The 14,008-nt window shown below is 42.1% G+C and overlaps 1 protein-coding gene across 2 annotated transcripts in view; it reads right to left on the bottom strand.

Annotated features, from left to right (window-relative positions):
• The window catches only part of MID1 (midline 1), a 671,868-nt gene that overhangs the window by 643,757 nt on the left and 14,103 nt on the right, over nucleotides 1-14,008 (bottom strand). For both annotated transcript variants that reach the window (XM_073798991.1, XM_033849640.2), the window contains exon 2: nucleotides 2,394-2,492. The gene's annotated coding sequence lies outside the window, so the exon portion shown is untranslated. The remainder of the gene's footprint in view (nucleotides 1-2,393; nucleotides 2,493-14,008) is intronic.

The raw sequence follows: 14,008 nt of genomic DNA, 5'->3' as shown, positions 1-14,008 counted from the left end.
TGAGGATGCCCTTTGGAAAAAATTCCTACCTATCATAGCTGTACAGTCCAATATTAAAGTGATTACCCCAAATGCACTTTTGTTTTTAATTTAGAGGATCTAGATCAGGGTTTCCATTTTTCTGGTTCAATGAAATCACTGTCATTGACTATAATTTTTAAACTCATGCTATCCCTTTGTAAACTTTTCCACCATAAAATGTTTTGTAACATTGTCCTAGAAGGTGAGAAATCATTTAAAGCCAAAAAATATGAAGGTTTACAAGCCATGTATATAAAACTTTGTAAAAGCCAACATCAAACCCACACAAATAACTAGAAATTATCACTGTTAGGTTGTCAAAACCTGCAGCAGATTAATACACAAAGTGGCAGAATCAAATGAATGGAAGTTCGTGATTTCAAACTTTAACCAAGTGAAACTCAGAAACAGGTGATAGAGTTGCCCCGAGTCATCATACAGAGATAGTTTAATGATACTGAAGAGTCTCCATGGTCAGTAGGAACTGATGGTGTAACATTGAATTCATCCCCCACCCGTCCGCTCACCTATCATCCCATCCCCTTGTCCATCCTCCCACCCATCCATTTAGACAGGTTTAGGAAGATATCCTGTGGAAAACAAAAGGGAAAAAAAGTGTTTCTTCACTGCAACAATAATTTTGCAGCCTCCTGGTAGCACACTGTGGGCACCTCCATCCATCCGGCTGTACATTACGTATGTGTCAGACATTGTGTGAGGTACCAAGGACAGAAGATGGGTAAGATGTACTACCTGCTTTCATGATTCTCAAAGCGAAAGAAACTTTTAAGATTTTCTCAGTATGGTCTCTATTCTAAGGCTTCATTCTCAGAGCAGATGGAAATAACCAGTACCAAATCGCCAAATCCAGAAAAGACTCTCAGCGGTTAGCATCAAGTGGGCCTAGAGACCTAGTGGGCCTTGGTTGCCTGGGGGTAGAGGTGAGACCTCATTCGGCCACAGCCATTGAATGTTTTCTCTGAAAAACAAAATGTGGGCTACGTGGGATTCCAAAAACACAAACTACTTTGAGGGAGAGAGCAGCTATAACCTATGAAACAGCCAAGGGACACTTTTATAACGTAATAAGATCACAGCCTCACGTTATATAGAGTCAATGCTTTTTTGTGGCTGGTATTATTTCACCTCATTTTCGAGAAAAGGAGGAGGTGGAATTTAGGGAAGCAAGTCCAGACGCAGGAGGCTTACTTTCACCTCAGGAAGGGGAAGGTTCTCGCCTGCCTGCCCACGATGGGGTTATTACTTCAGCTTATTTTTCAGATCCCAGTAAATTCTTTTGGTTCACCACCTGCTAGACCCTGCCTCCACACCCCTTCTCAATTAGAGGCCAGGCTTATAGTCCTTTAGATATAATACTGACCTGGTGCTAACCTCCTACACCCCAAGCGTTCCCGCCACTCCTAAACCCAAAGCGGAAATGTGTGTCCTTCAGCTTTCTGTACTCAGATCTTGACTCCTTTCCGGCCAGAACATTCTCCTCCTCTGACCACCCCTCTCCCCTTACCTTTGGAGGATAAACTTCATCAAATCTCTTTTGCTCAAGTATCCCAAATCCTGGTGGTCTGGGGGCCTCATTATTAGTGTCAAAGTCTATCTTTTCTCTCTTTTTTCCTGTCTAGCATAATATCTTGCACATAGGAGGTGCTCAATAATTTGTTAAAAGGAAGGGAAGGGGCAGTAGTGGGAGAGAAGAACGGAAGGAAGGGGGGAAGGCCAGAAGGAGGGGAGAGAGAGAGGGAGAAGAGAGAACAATAAAGAAAGAAAGGAGAGGTAGAGAAAAGAATTCTCTAACAAGGACCTGCTATCTCCCTAATTAACACCACCCACCAATTAAATGCTCACTTGTCCTTAATGAATGCCCTCAGCACACTTTTGAAGTTTGTTTTCAGTGATGTGACTTTAAACAGATGTAATCTATTGGAGTTAATAGTTCACAGTGATGGTTTTCAGTGTTTTCCTGTGGTACTTTGGGGGCCAGACTGAGCTGTTCTCTGTTAAAATAAAATAACACCCGCCCCCCCCCACACACAATTTTCAGGAAACCTTTAAATGGATAGAATATTCTTAAATTTAGCCCTTTTCCCACCACACAATTCTCATCTATATTGTCAAGTGTCCGCAGAGAGCAAAGCGTATGAACACAGAACGACAACACAAAATCCAAGGAAGTTCCCAGAAGTGGAAATCTCTTTTAAGTATTTAACCACTAGTATAATATGCAATCAATTGTTTCTAGTTCATGTGATACAATAAAATATATATTTCATGCTGTTTCCCACGGAGTAGTAGCCCATTTTCATTCTAGCAGTCACTTTTTGGTACTAGAATTTCCAGCACCGTAGCAGACTCACCTGAGGATAAACATATCACATTGTAGGTGACCTTCAAACCGCATCAGTGCCACACAAGCCTTTCTCACCCCAGGGGGCTCAGTGCTCAGTGCTACAACCCTGCAAAAAGCAATGGAATCAAGTATGAGGCCACTCTGAGCAATTACAAAGGCATTTTAAAAAATAAAGCAAGTATATTATTTTCATTGATAATTATTATTGAAATTATTCAGATAAAGCTAGGGGTTAATTATATTACGATTATAAACAGTAGAATAGTCATACTCATCTCTTCTACTCCCTAATTATCAAGCTGAATTAATTTGGGGTAACTGAAAACTTTAGACAGATGTTCCTGCTTCCACGTGAGAGAAGAAAGATAATCAATTTTCCTTCAGGAGGAGGTACTTTAAAGTAATGCTTCTGGAACTATCCGTAGTGAAGGACTGGTTGTCTTGTTTTGTTTTTTTAATTTCTTATCAATTGCCCACCGATATTTTCGTAAAAACCAAAACCAAAAAATTACTAATGGAATGAAATAAAAAGCAAATGTACGCCAAATTTCTTTATTCTCAGATTCATGAGAAAGAAAATTACTCTCTTAAACTGCTACAAAAGTTTCTGAATGCTTACTCTCAATCTCTGTATTTCTTTCTACGGACAACACATAGGGTACTCGAAAGCCTTGCCATCCAAAGTGTGCTCCTTGGACCAGAAGCACTGCCATCACCTGGGTGCTTGTGAGAAATACAAAAGCAGATTCTCATGCCCCAGCCAGAGTAAGCGAATCAGAATCTGCATTTTAACAGGATCCCTGAGGGATAGATACACCCAGTAAAGTATGAGAAGCAATGGTCTAAACTAGAAAATCAAAAGCAATTGTACAGATACACAGACACACACATATCACTTTCAGACCATAGAATGTTTTAGTATCAGCTCACCACATTTTGTACAATATTTAATAGATTTACCCTTAAGCAAAGTGTAAGCCTTTGTCAGCTAGGCCTGGCCTTCCCACTGCCTGGGGCTCAAGATCTGATTCACTTGAATCTCCAGGTCCTCAGAAGATCCAGTTTCCCTAAGTTATATGGTGCTTCTCAGCAATCTATGCTCCCATGGTCACCTCTGCCTCTGGACTCCTCTTTCTACCTGTGCTGGTTCAGTTCACATTGACTCAGATGAACAAATCAACCCCTCTATCATCTTCTACAGAAGCCCATTCACCAAAGCGTTTGTTGATTTTGTTAAAACTTGGAATAAAAAGAGATAGACGGATATTTTTTGAACATGTTTAAAAAAAAAACTATATGCCAATCTAAAAAGTTAACCCAATGCTTAATGGATAAATAACACTAGACACATTCCCACAAAAATTAGGAATGTCCACAACCACTTCTATTAGTTAATATTTTGCTGCGAAGTCCTAACTTTTTTGCAATTAGCAGAAAAAAGAAATTACAGGCATTACAGTTAGAAATGAAGAGGTAAAATTATTATTAGTTGAGATTATATGAAAGAATCCCTGGAAAATCCAAGATAAAGAAACAAAAAATAAGACTAACGAAAACACACGAATTCAAAACATTGCAAAACAGAAGTTGAATGTAGTCAACAGCTTTCATAAATGTACCAATAAGTTTGAAGATATAAAAAAGGAAAAGATTTCCCTTACATTGCAAAACCGAAGTTTAAATACCAAGGAGTAAACTCAACACTTTAAAATGATTTTAAGAAACACTTTAAAATTGCACTGAGGGACACAAAAGAAGACTTGAACATCTGGAGAGGGCACTGCATATTCATGTATAGGATGACACATTTTTCTAAAGACTTCTAGTTTTCCTATATATATAAATTTAACATAATCCCAGTAAAATTACCATCCAGATTTTCAAAAAAAAATACAAAAATAAAAAACTTGACCAGCCAACTCCAAATTTCATTCAGAAATATAAACAAGCAAAAGTATCAAGAAAAATTCTGAAAAAAGAAGAAGAATGAGAGAAGAATGACTTGCCAGATGGTCCCAGTACTTTAACATGATATTGGTGTGTTGTTGTTCATGGACATAATAATGGCTCGGAGTAAAAAGTCCACAAACAGATCTGAGTATACATGGGAATTTCATGTCTTAATAATGAGATGATATCTCAAATCTCTGTATGTGTGTAGGGGGATATGGGGGGATGGTTTATTGAAAAAATAGTCCTGAGACAATTGAGTAACTGAAAAAAACAGGGGAGGTTAGAGCTGTACTTTATTCCTTACACCAGAATAAATTTCAAATACATCAAGGGTTTAAAGTAAAAAGGCATAGCAGAGCAGCTCCCTCGCTGCGATCTATTGAAAGTCAGCCCTCGACACAAGGGTTTGTAAAAAAAAAATAAAATAAAATAAAATAAAAATAAAATAAAATAAAGTAAAAAGGCAAAATTTTTATAAATTTGAAAAATCGTAGAAGAATTCATTTAGGACTTAAATGAAAGTAATTCTAACGACACCCCAACACCCAGAAACCATATAAGAAAAGACTGTGAAATTAAGGTGCATAAAAATTACTCAAAGCAAAATTCACCACAAACAAAAACAAAAGAAAAATGACTGAGAAAATATTTCTAACTCATTGTTATGGATCGAATTGTGTGCTCCCCCTCCAAATTTGTACGTTGAGGTCCTAACCCAAATACGACTATGTTTGGGGATAGGGTCTTCAGGGAGGTAACGAAAGTTAAATGAAGTCTTAGGGGCGTGGCCCTAATCTGATAGGACTGGTGTCCTCTCAGGAAGAGATACCAGAGAGCTCCCTCTCGCCACATGCATAGAGAAGAGGCCAAGAAAGCAGCTGTCTACAAGCCAGGAAGCCAGAAACCAATGCTGACGGCACCTTGATCTTGAACCTCTGACCTCGAGAACAAAATAAATTTCTGTTGTTTAAGCCACTCAGTCTGTTTTATTCTGTTATGGCAACCCAAGCAGACTCACACACTCATACTTCGGAAAAAGAGTTAATTTCCTTACTATGTAAATAGTTCCTACAAAATCAGTAACAAAAAGCAATACAATGTATTGATGAAGGTGTGAGGGAATGGGCTCTCTCATACATTCTGAGAGGGACTGGTACAACCACCTATTGAGGGTAATTTGGAAATGCCTACCAAAGATAAAAGCAACTTCCTCTGGAGCAAGTCATTTTGATTCTAGGTGTTTATTCCACAGATCTGCTCGCATGTGAGAAAAAATGTAAGTATTACAATATTATTCATTGCAGCATTGTTCGTAATGGGAATGCATTAGAAACAATTAAATTTTGTTCACTATTAAGAGACCACTTACATAAATTATATTAATCTATACAATGGGACAGTGTACAACTGTTAAATAAAATCAAACTGGAATGCTTTATGTATCAATATGGAAAACCTCCAAGATATTTTAACTGAAGAAAACAAGGGTGAAAACTCTATGTGAAGTATGCTACCATTTGTGTAAAAAAAAAATGTAGGCAGGGAGAGAACAGATGTTATATTGCATCTAACAGTGTCTGATACACCGGAATAACCCCCAGTTAGCCTTTAAAGGGCAATTCACGGTGATGTTTGTACAACATTGTCAATGTACTTCATGCCACAAAATTGTACACTTAAAAACAGTTAAAATGGTTTTTTAAAAAGTCAATTCAGAGGTCATCTCCTCCAGAGTAAAGGCCATGGCTAAATACATTTTCTTTATCCTCCCACAGTAAGTTTATAGAGTTACGAAATAAATGAAATTATCTGAAGATGTGTCTGTCTCACTACCTAGAGTATTGGTGAGGCAGCAGGGAACATGTCCCACCCATCCCATGGCCTCCGAGACTGGCTCCAGAACCAGCACGTGGTAGAAGCTCAGGAAATGTTTTCCCTACAGATTTCAGACTCAAGGCTGCAACGTCAGCTTATTGCTGAGTTTCCAGCCTGCAGGCCTGCCCTGCAAATTTAATACTTGGCACTGCTCACAGTTGTGTGAACCAATTCCTTAAAATAAATTTCTTGATATGTAGCTAGCTAGCTAGATCTCTGGTTGGTTCTGTTTCTTTGGAGAACCCTGATTTGGGGCAAAAGAGCACTCCTCAGATAACCTCATGCGTTAGGCTTCCTACTCACATGGCTGCCTCTGCTTCTGACGTAACATCAAGGAAAGTGCAACTGAAGAGGGGCAGAGTAACATATTTTAGCATTTTCGTTAACAATTTATTTCATACTTTATAATTCACAGTATATTTCTTTGGCTATAAAGCCTTATATTGCCATTGCTGGAGATAGAGACAGACTGACTGAGAGAGAGAGAGAGAGAGAGAGAGAAGGAGGGAGAGAGAGAGAGAGAAAGAGAGAGAGAGAAGAAAAATCCAAACCTTTGCTATAATATTCTGATTATATCTTTTAAATATTTGTACCAATAACTCTGTATTTAGAGCCTGTATATCTTTGGTTTTTAACGCATAAGGAGACCAAGCAATAAAATAATATCACAAACATCTGTTCCTAGGATTCAAGAGTTAAAGTATGAATTTTAATATCCCCCACAGCATATTTCTTGGAAAACTGTGTCTGATGTGGTGGTGGTAGAGAATGGTTTGTCAACTTGTCTTTTGCGGCTTTAATTCTTCAATCCCACTTTACAGTGAATCCAAACCACTTAAGAGAGCCTCCCCCTCCTTCTCCTACAGCCACTCATAACTTACCTTCTTGATTTTCCTTCCATTTTTACTTTTCTTCTCTCCAATTTATTAATTCACAATGCTTACGATAACAAACAAAACTGCCAAAGAGGCAGGAATATATTTAGGTGAGCTAATCAGGCATTCCCTTCTGAGTAGGGAAACCCAACTAGTCCGAAGACTCTTTGGTAAGTACAGAATGATAGCAAAGGAGAACAAAAGCCGTGAAGGCTATCACCATTCATCCTTGTGGTCTGACCATCCAACCACACCAGATGACTTACGTTTCTTTATTTGTAACCAGCTCTCACTTCCCTGAGTTTCAGTTCTGTGCTCTGAACTGCTTCTTGGATTTCACTGTCGATAACCATTGTCATCACAACTGCAGTGTTTCCAACAATGAACTCATCTTGCCCCTAAACCCAGACATTTCTCAAAATCAGCAGCCATTTCTTTTACTGCCTCTCTTCTTGCCTTCTTTATCTTTTCTCTTTATACGGCAAGTTGGTAGATTCAGACATAGCCTACCATGTTGTTGTTTCCCCTCAAAAGAAAACTTATGTTGCATGGTCCTTGGCTACAGTTTATACTTAAAAAGTGAAAGGCAAATCCAATACCAGCAGGAAATTTCATTAACATAACCCTATTATTGCTCCATTTCTCTTTAATTTTGGTAATTATTAGCAAACCGGATCCATTACCAATTATTTCCACAGGGGAGAAAGGATGAAATCTCTCACTCCTCTAGGCAAGTCTATCCTGATGTTTCCTGCCTGGGTGGCTGGTAACACGTTGCTCCGCACAGCTCCTCTCCAGAGCAACGTGCGTTTCACCCGTTGTGACCAGTGGTACACTCCTGGCATTCTCAGTCCACCATGTCAAATCTGCTCACCCATAAAGGCCCACTTGTGGTAACAACTGGCCTAATAACTTAATTACAATAACATAATAGTAATAACAACAACAGTTTACTATTAAACACCAGCTTTTCCCCCCATTTCAGCTTCAGAATAACTGGGGTGAAAATAGATAACCAACAAGGACCTACTGTACAGCACAGGGAACTATACTCAATATCTTGTAATAATCTATAAGGGGAAAAAAGTCTGAAAAAGAATACATAGACAGATAGATAGACAGATGAATCACTTTTCTGTACACCTGAAACTAACACAACATTGTAAATCAACTATACTTCAATAAAAATTTTTTTAATTAAAACAAAATAGGGTAAAAAGGAGGAGAATTAAGTTAAATTTTCCCAACGTAGTTACTTAGTAACTACACACACACACGTACCTGTACATGTATATCTATATTATATACTGTCCAAGCTGAGGAGGTAGGAGCCCATGCTCTAGCTGCCAGGTATCAAGGATAGCAAGTTTCTGGCCTTTGGTTTGCCTAGAACAGGGTCTCTCAACCTTGGCACTATTGACATTTGGGCTGGCTAATTCTGTGCTGTGAAAGCTGTCCTGTACATTTCAGGATATTAGCAGCATTCCTGTCCTTGATCCAGTAGATGACAATAGCAATCCCTACCTCCAGTGTGACAGCCAAAAATGGCTCCTGCATGGGATGGGAGTAACAAAATCCCACCCCCACCTCCGCGTGAGAACCACCGCTACACAGGGGAGCGAGCCCCTGCCCCCTATGAAACCTCATACAGGATGGATCCCCAAACAGAGTAAAAGGCTGGGCATCTCCCTGTCAGCATTCATCAGAGGACAAGCTTCAGTTTTCTGAACTGGTCCCATAGCAGGCCTGTCAGTGCCCTCCCAGGCCCACTTGGCACATATCAAGGAGTGTTCAGTCTTAAATAAGTTCAGCTATAAATTAGAGAAACTTCTTCAAACAGTCATGCCCTGTGTACATCTGGAGATATGGAACTAGGGTTCAGATAAGTTGAGAGTGACCCACAATAAAAGGCAGTTATCTATCATCAGTGAATTAAAATTAATTCATTTTTTTAGAGGTTTATGTTAAGAGACCCTGGTCTCATCAAAAAAATAAATAACACACACCCACACACACACACACAAGCTTGGAACTTGCAATAATATATTCTCTGAAGTTATTACAATAGTATTAAAAATATTAAACAGAACGATAACCTCCAGTAATTTAATTTTACTGGCAACAAATCCCTTTGAAGAACAGTGGCATTTACCATATTTCAAAGAGTGAGAGGCAGCCCTGGCCCTTGAGAGAGACATGATACAGACATGGTCCCTCTGCGTACCGATGCGGCGAGTCCTGGTGAACCCATGCAGACCCCGTGGAACACTGAGCTATAAGGACGCCCACTGGCTGTGTCTTAGGAACTTGCCTTCATGCATTCAGACCTTAGCAAAGACTGTGAAGGTCAAGGGCAGCGCTGGCAGGGGGCCAAGTGAAGGTGTCCAGGCATAACTGGAGAGTGGTGAAGACTGAAGTTGAGAAAAGCAAATTCTCCCTGTTGTCGGGTCAGTAACTCTTCTTTTTAAAACCCTCCTATGGCTTCACATCTCACTTAGAAGAAAATGCAACCCCCCCGCCGCTCCCAAGAAGCCGAGCACGCTCCAGTCCCCACATCCTCTCCTACGTTCTGCCGTCACTCACCCCGTGCAGGCCCCGCTGGCCTTCCCCTGTTCGTTCCAAGCACAGGAAGCTCTCCTTTGCTGTTCCCATTGTCTGGACCACTCTTTGTCCTGACCTTTACACGGCTGGGTCCTTCTCATGAGTCAGGTCTCAGCTAAAATGTCCCCCCCTTAGAGAAGGCTTCCTGACGACCACATCTGAGGTTGTATCCAGGGTTCTCAATCTGCACTGTGCACACGGATCTCCTGGGGAGCCTGTTACAATGCAGACTTGGACTCAGCGGTGGGGGGATGGTGTTAAAGCTGTAATTCTGCATTTCTAACAAGCTCCCAGGAGATGCAGATCTGTTGCTTCCTGGACCACACTTGGAGTAGCACCATCACCCTTCAATCTCTGTCACACCACTTGGTTTTTCTTCATGGTGTTTCTCACACTTTGAAATTATTTGTTTGTGTACTGGATTGTTCATTGGTTGCTTGATCTGTTTACTTAGAAGGTAAATTCCCTAAGAGCCAGGGCTTTGTGCAGTGCGTTCACCTGTGTGTTCTCAGCACTTAAGACCTGGCACATCACAGATGCGCCACATGTACTGTTGAATGAATGATATTGTTCAAGATTCATTGACTCTTCTACCCTTTCAGTGCCTGCCTACTGACTGCTTCAGTGACTGACAGTGCTAGCTACTCAAATGCCAGCCCAGGAATCGCTAGCTGCAGGTCCAAGCTGAGATACGAAATTTGTACTAAAATACCAATCTGCTGTCACTAAGCACAACTTTAGTTGAGATGATGTATTTTTCATAGCAAGATTTTCTTGATGAAGGAAGCAGTGCCTTACTTTCCCTCTGGTCCAAGGTCCTCATCTCATTGCAGACTGGTAAGTGTGTGAACTAGACGCACTGGGGTGACACATTGTGAGTAGCACTAAAATAAGGGATAGAAAGCTTTAAAAATGTATTTTCTGATTTCAAATAACCATAGGTAGGTAGCATAAATAATATACTTTTAAATACACGATTACAAAATATTTTTGTCATGTACTGAAATAGAGTATTGTCTCAGAGACAAGGAATTGACCCCCTGTCTTTCCTCCTTAGCTATGCCCTCCCAGGCCACCTGCACTCCATCATAACCAAGAATTTTCCTACTTTTGCCCTGACAGAGTCATTCCCCTGCCACTTACACCACACTCCTGCATGTCCATGCCCACACTCCTCCCCACATGGCCATGCCCCTCCTCTCTGCCTGGCCATACAGAGCTCATCTGGGTCACACTCGTCCTGCCACACCCATTTTCCTTCTTGGCCACACCTATATCCCATGCAAAGCTAGCTATGTCCTCCTGCTGACACCCTACCTTCTGTGTCACATCCTCATTCCCAGGCCACACTCTGTTCCCACACTCTGGCCATGCCACTCCTGAATGCGCCAAACCTTCTGTGCTTCTTCCACGCAGGGGCCTGATCCTGGCAAACCCTGGGGATGGGCTCCAGGGATCTAAGAAATTTTGACAGAGAACAGAGAATGGCAGGAGAGATGGGAATTAACAGTAGAAGAAAAAAAACAATTATGGGAGAGAAGGGAGAATTCTGTGAGAGATAGAATTGTGAAAGATGATCAAGTATTGTGAGAATGGAAAATTGTGGGAGAAAATGGGGAATTGGGGAGAAAAAAGAATTGGAAGAGAAACAGGAAATTATTAGAAAGAACAGAAAACTGTGGGTGAGTTGAATTGTGGGAGACAAGGGTAGTTGTGGGAAAGAAGAGACAATTGTGGGAGAGTTAGAGAATTGTGGGAAAAAGCAGAGGCTTGTGAGAGAAAGGGAAACTCTGGGGGAAAAACAGAGAATTGTGGGATAGATTAGGAATTACGAGAAAAACAGGAAATTGTGGGAGAGAATTAGAGAACTGTTGGAAAGAACAGAGAATTGTGCATGAAAAGGGAATTGTGGAAGGGACAAGGAATTGTAGGAGTGATAGGGAAACTGGGGGGGGGAACTGGGACATTGTGAGAGAAAAAAGAATTGTGAGAAAGAACAAAACAGACAATTGTGAGCAAGAACAAAAAATTATGGGAGAGAAGAGAGCATTATGGGAGAAGAAAGAATTGTGCACAAGAGAACTGTGAGAGAAACAGAATTGGGAGGAGCAAGGGGAACTGTGAGAGAGAAGAGAATTGAGGAAGAAATGGAGAATTGTGGCAGGAACATGGAATTGTGGGATAGAACAGAAAAGTGTGAGAGAGATCAGGAAGTATGGGAGAAACAGGGAATTGTGGGAGAGAAGGGGGATTGTGGGAGTGACAGAAAAAACAGACAATTGTGAGAACAAAGAAATGTGGAGAGAAGACAGTATTATGGTAGAAAGGGGAATTGTGAAAGTTAATGGGATTCTAGGGGAGAGAATAAATTGTGGGAGGTAAGGAGAACTGTGAAAACAACAGAGAATTTTAGGAAAGAACACAGAATTGTGGAAAAGACAAAGAATTAAGAGAGAAACAGAAATCTGAATGAGACAAGAGGAACTGTGGGAGATGGGGAATTGTGGGAGAAAAGGGAATTCTGGGATAGAACAGAGATTTGTGGGAGCCATGGGGGATTGTGGGACAGAGTAGAGAACTGTGGGACAAAACTGAGAATTGGGAGGGGACCTTGAAGATGGCGGAAGAGTAAGAGGCGGAGGTCACCTTCCTCCCCACAGATACACCAGAAATACATCTACACGTGGAACAACTCCTACAGAACACCTACTGAACGCTGGCAGAAGACCTCAGACCTCCCAAAAGGCAAGAAACTCCCCACGTACCTGGGTAGGGCAAAAGAAAAAAAGAAAAAACAGAGACAAAAGAATAGGGAAGGCACCTGCACCAGTGGGAGGGAGCTGTGAAGGAGGAAAAGTTTCCACACACTAGGAAGCCCCTTCGCGGGCGGAGACTGCGGGAGGCGGAGGGGGGAGCTTCGAAGCCGCGGAGGAGTGCACAGCAACGGGTGCGGAGGGCAAAGCGGGGAGATTCCACACAGAGGATCGGTGCCGACCGGCACTCACCAGCCCGAGAGGCTTGTCTGCTCACCCGCCGGGGTGGGCGGGGCCTGGAGTTGAGCCTCCGGCTTCGGTCGGAGCGCAGGGAGAGGACTGGGGTTGGCGGCGTGAACACAGCCTGAAGGGGTTAGTGCACCACGGCTAGCCGGGAGGGAGTCCGGGAAAGAGTCTGGACCTGCCTAAGAGGCAAGAGACTTTTTCTTCCCTCTTTGTTTCCTGGTGCCCGAGGAGAGGGGATTAAGAGCGCTGCTTAAAGGAGCTCCAGAGAAGGGCACGAGCCACGGCTAAAAGCGCGGACTCCAGAGACGGGCATGAGACGCTAAGGCCACTGCTGCCGCCACCAAGAAGCCTGTGTGCGAGCACAGGTCACTATCCACACCCCCCTTCCGGGGAGCCTGTGCAGCCCGCCACTGCCCGGGTCCCGGGATCCAGGGGCAACTCGCCCGGAAGAACGCACGGCGGGCCTCTGGCTGGTTCAACGTCACGCCGGCCTCTGCCGCTGCAGGCCCGCCCCGCACTCCGTGCCCCTCCCTCTCCCCCCGGCCTGAGTGCGCCAGAGACCCCGAATCAGCGGCTCCTTTAACCCCGTCCTGTCTGAGCGAAGAACAGACGCCCTCCGGCGACCTACACGCAGAGGCAGGGCCAAATCCAAAGCTGAGCCGCTGTGAGCTGTGAGAACAAAGAAGAGAAAGGGAAATCTCTCCCAGCAGCCTCAGGAGCAGCGGATTAAAGCTCCACAATCAACTTGATATACCCTGCAGCTGTGGAATACATGAATAGACAACCAATCATCCCAAATTAAGGAAGTGGACTTTAGGAGCAAGATCTATGATTTTTTCCCTTTTCCTCTTTTTGTGAATGTGTATGTGTATGCTTCTGTGTGAGATCTTGTCTGTATAGTCTTGCTTCCACCATTTGTCCTAGGGTTCTATCCGTCCATGGTTTTTTTTTAAAATTTTTTTCTTAATAATCAATTTTAATTTTAATAACGTTATTATACTTTACCTTCGTTCTTTCTTTCTTTCTTTCCTTCCTTCCTTCCCTCCTTTAGACAACGAATCATCCCAAATTGAGGAGGTGGTCTCTGACAGCAAGATTTGATTTTTCCCCCTTTACCTCTTTTAGTGAGGGTGTATGTGTATGCTTCTGTGTAAGCTTTTGTCTGTATAGCTTTGCTTCCAACATTTGTCCTAAGGTTCTATCCGTCCCTTTTTTTTTTCTAAATAAGAATTTTTTAATTCAATAACTTTATTATACTTTATTTTATTTTTACTGTATCTTCTTTCTTTCTGTCTTTTTCCCTTCTTTCCCTCCTTCCT

The sequence above is a fragment of the Tursiops truncatus genome, chromosome X (assembly GCF_011762595.2).
Source record: "Tursiops truncatus isolate mTurTru1 chromosome X, mTurTru1.mat.Y, whole genome shotgun sequence".
Lineage (NCBI taxonomy): Eukaryota > Metazoa > Chordata > Mammalia > Artiodactyla > Delphinidae > Tursiops > Tursiops truncatus.
The sequence above is the reverse complement of the archived record's forward strand: the minus strand, read 5'-3'. Positions and strand labels throughout refer to the sequence as shown.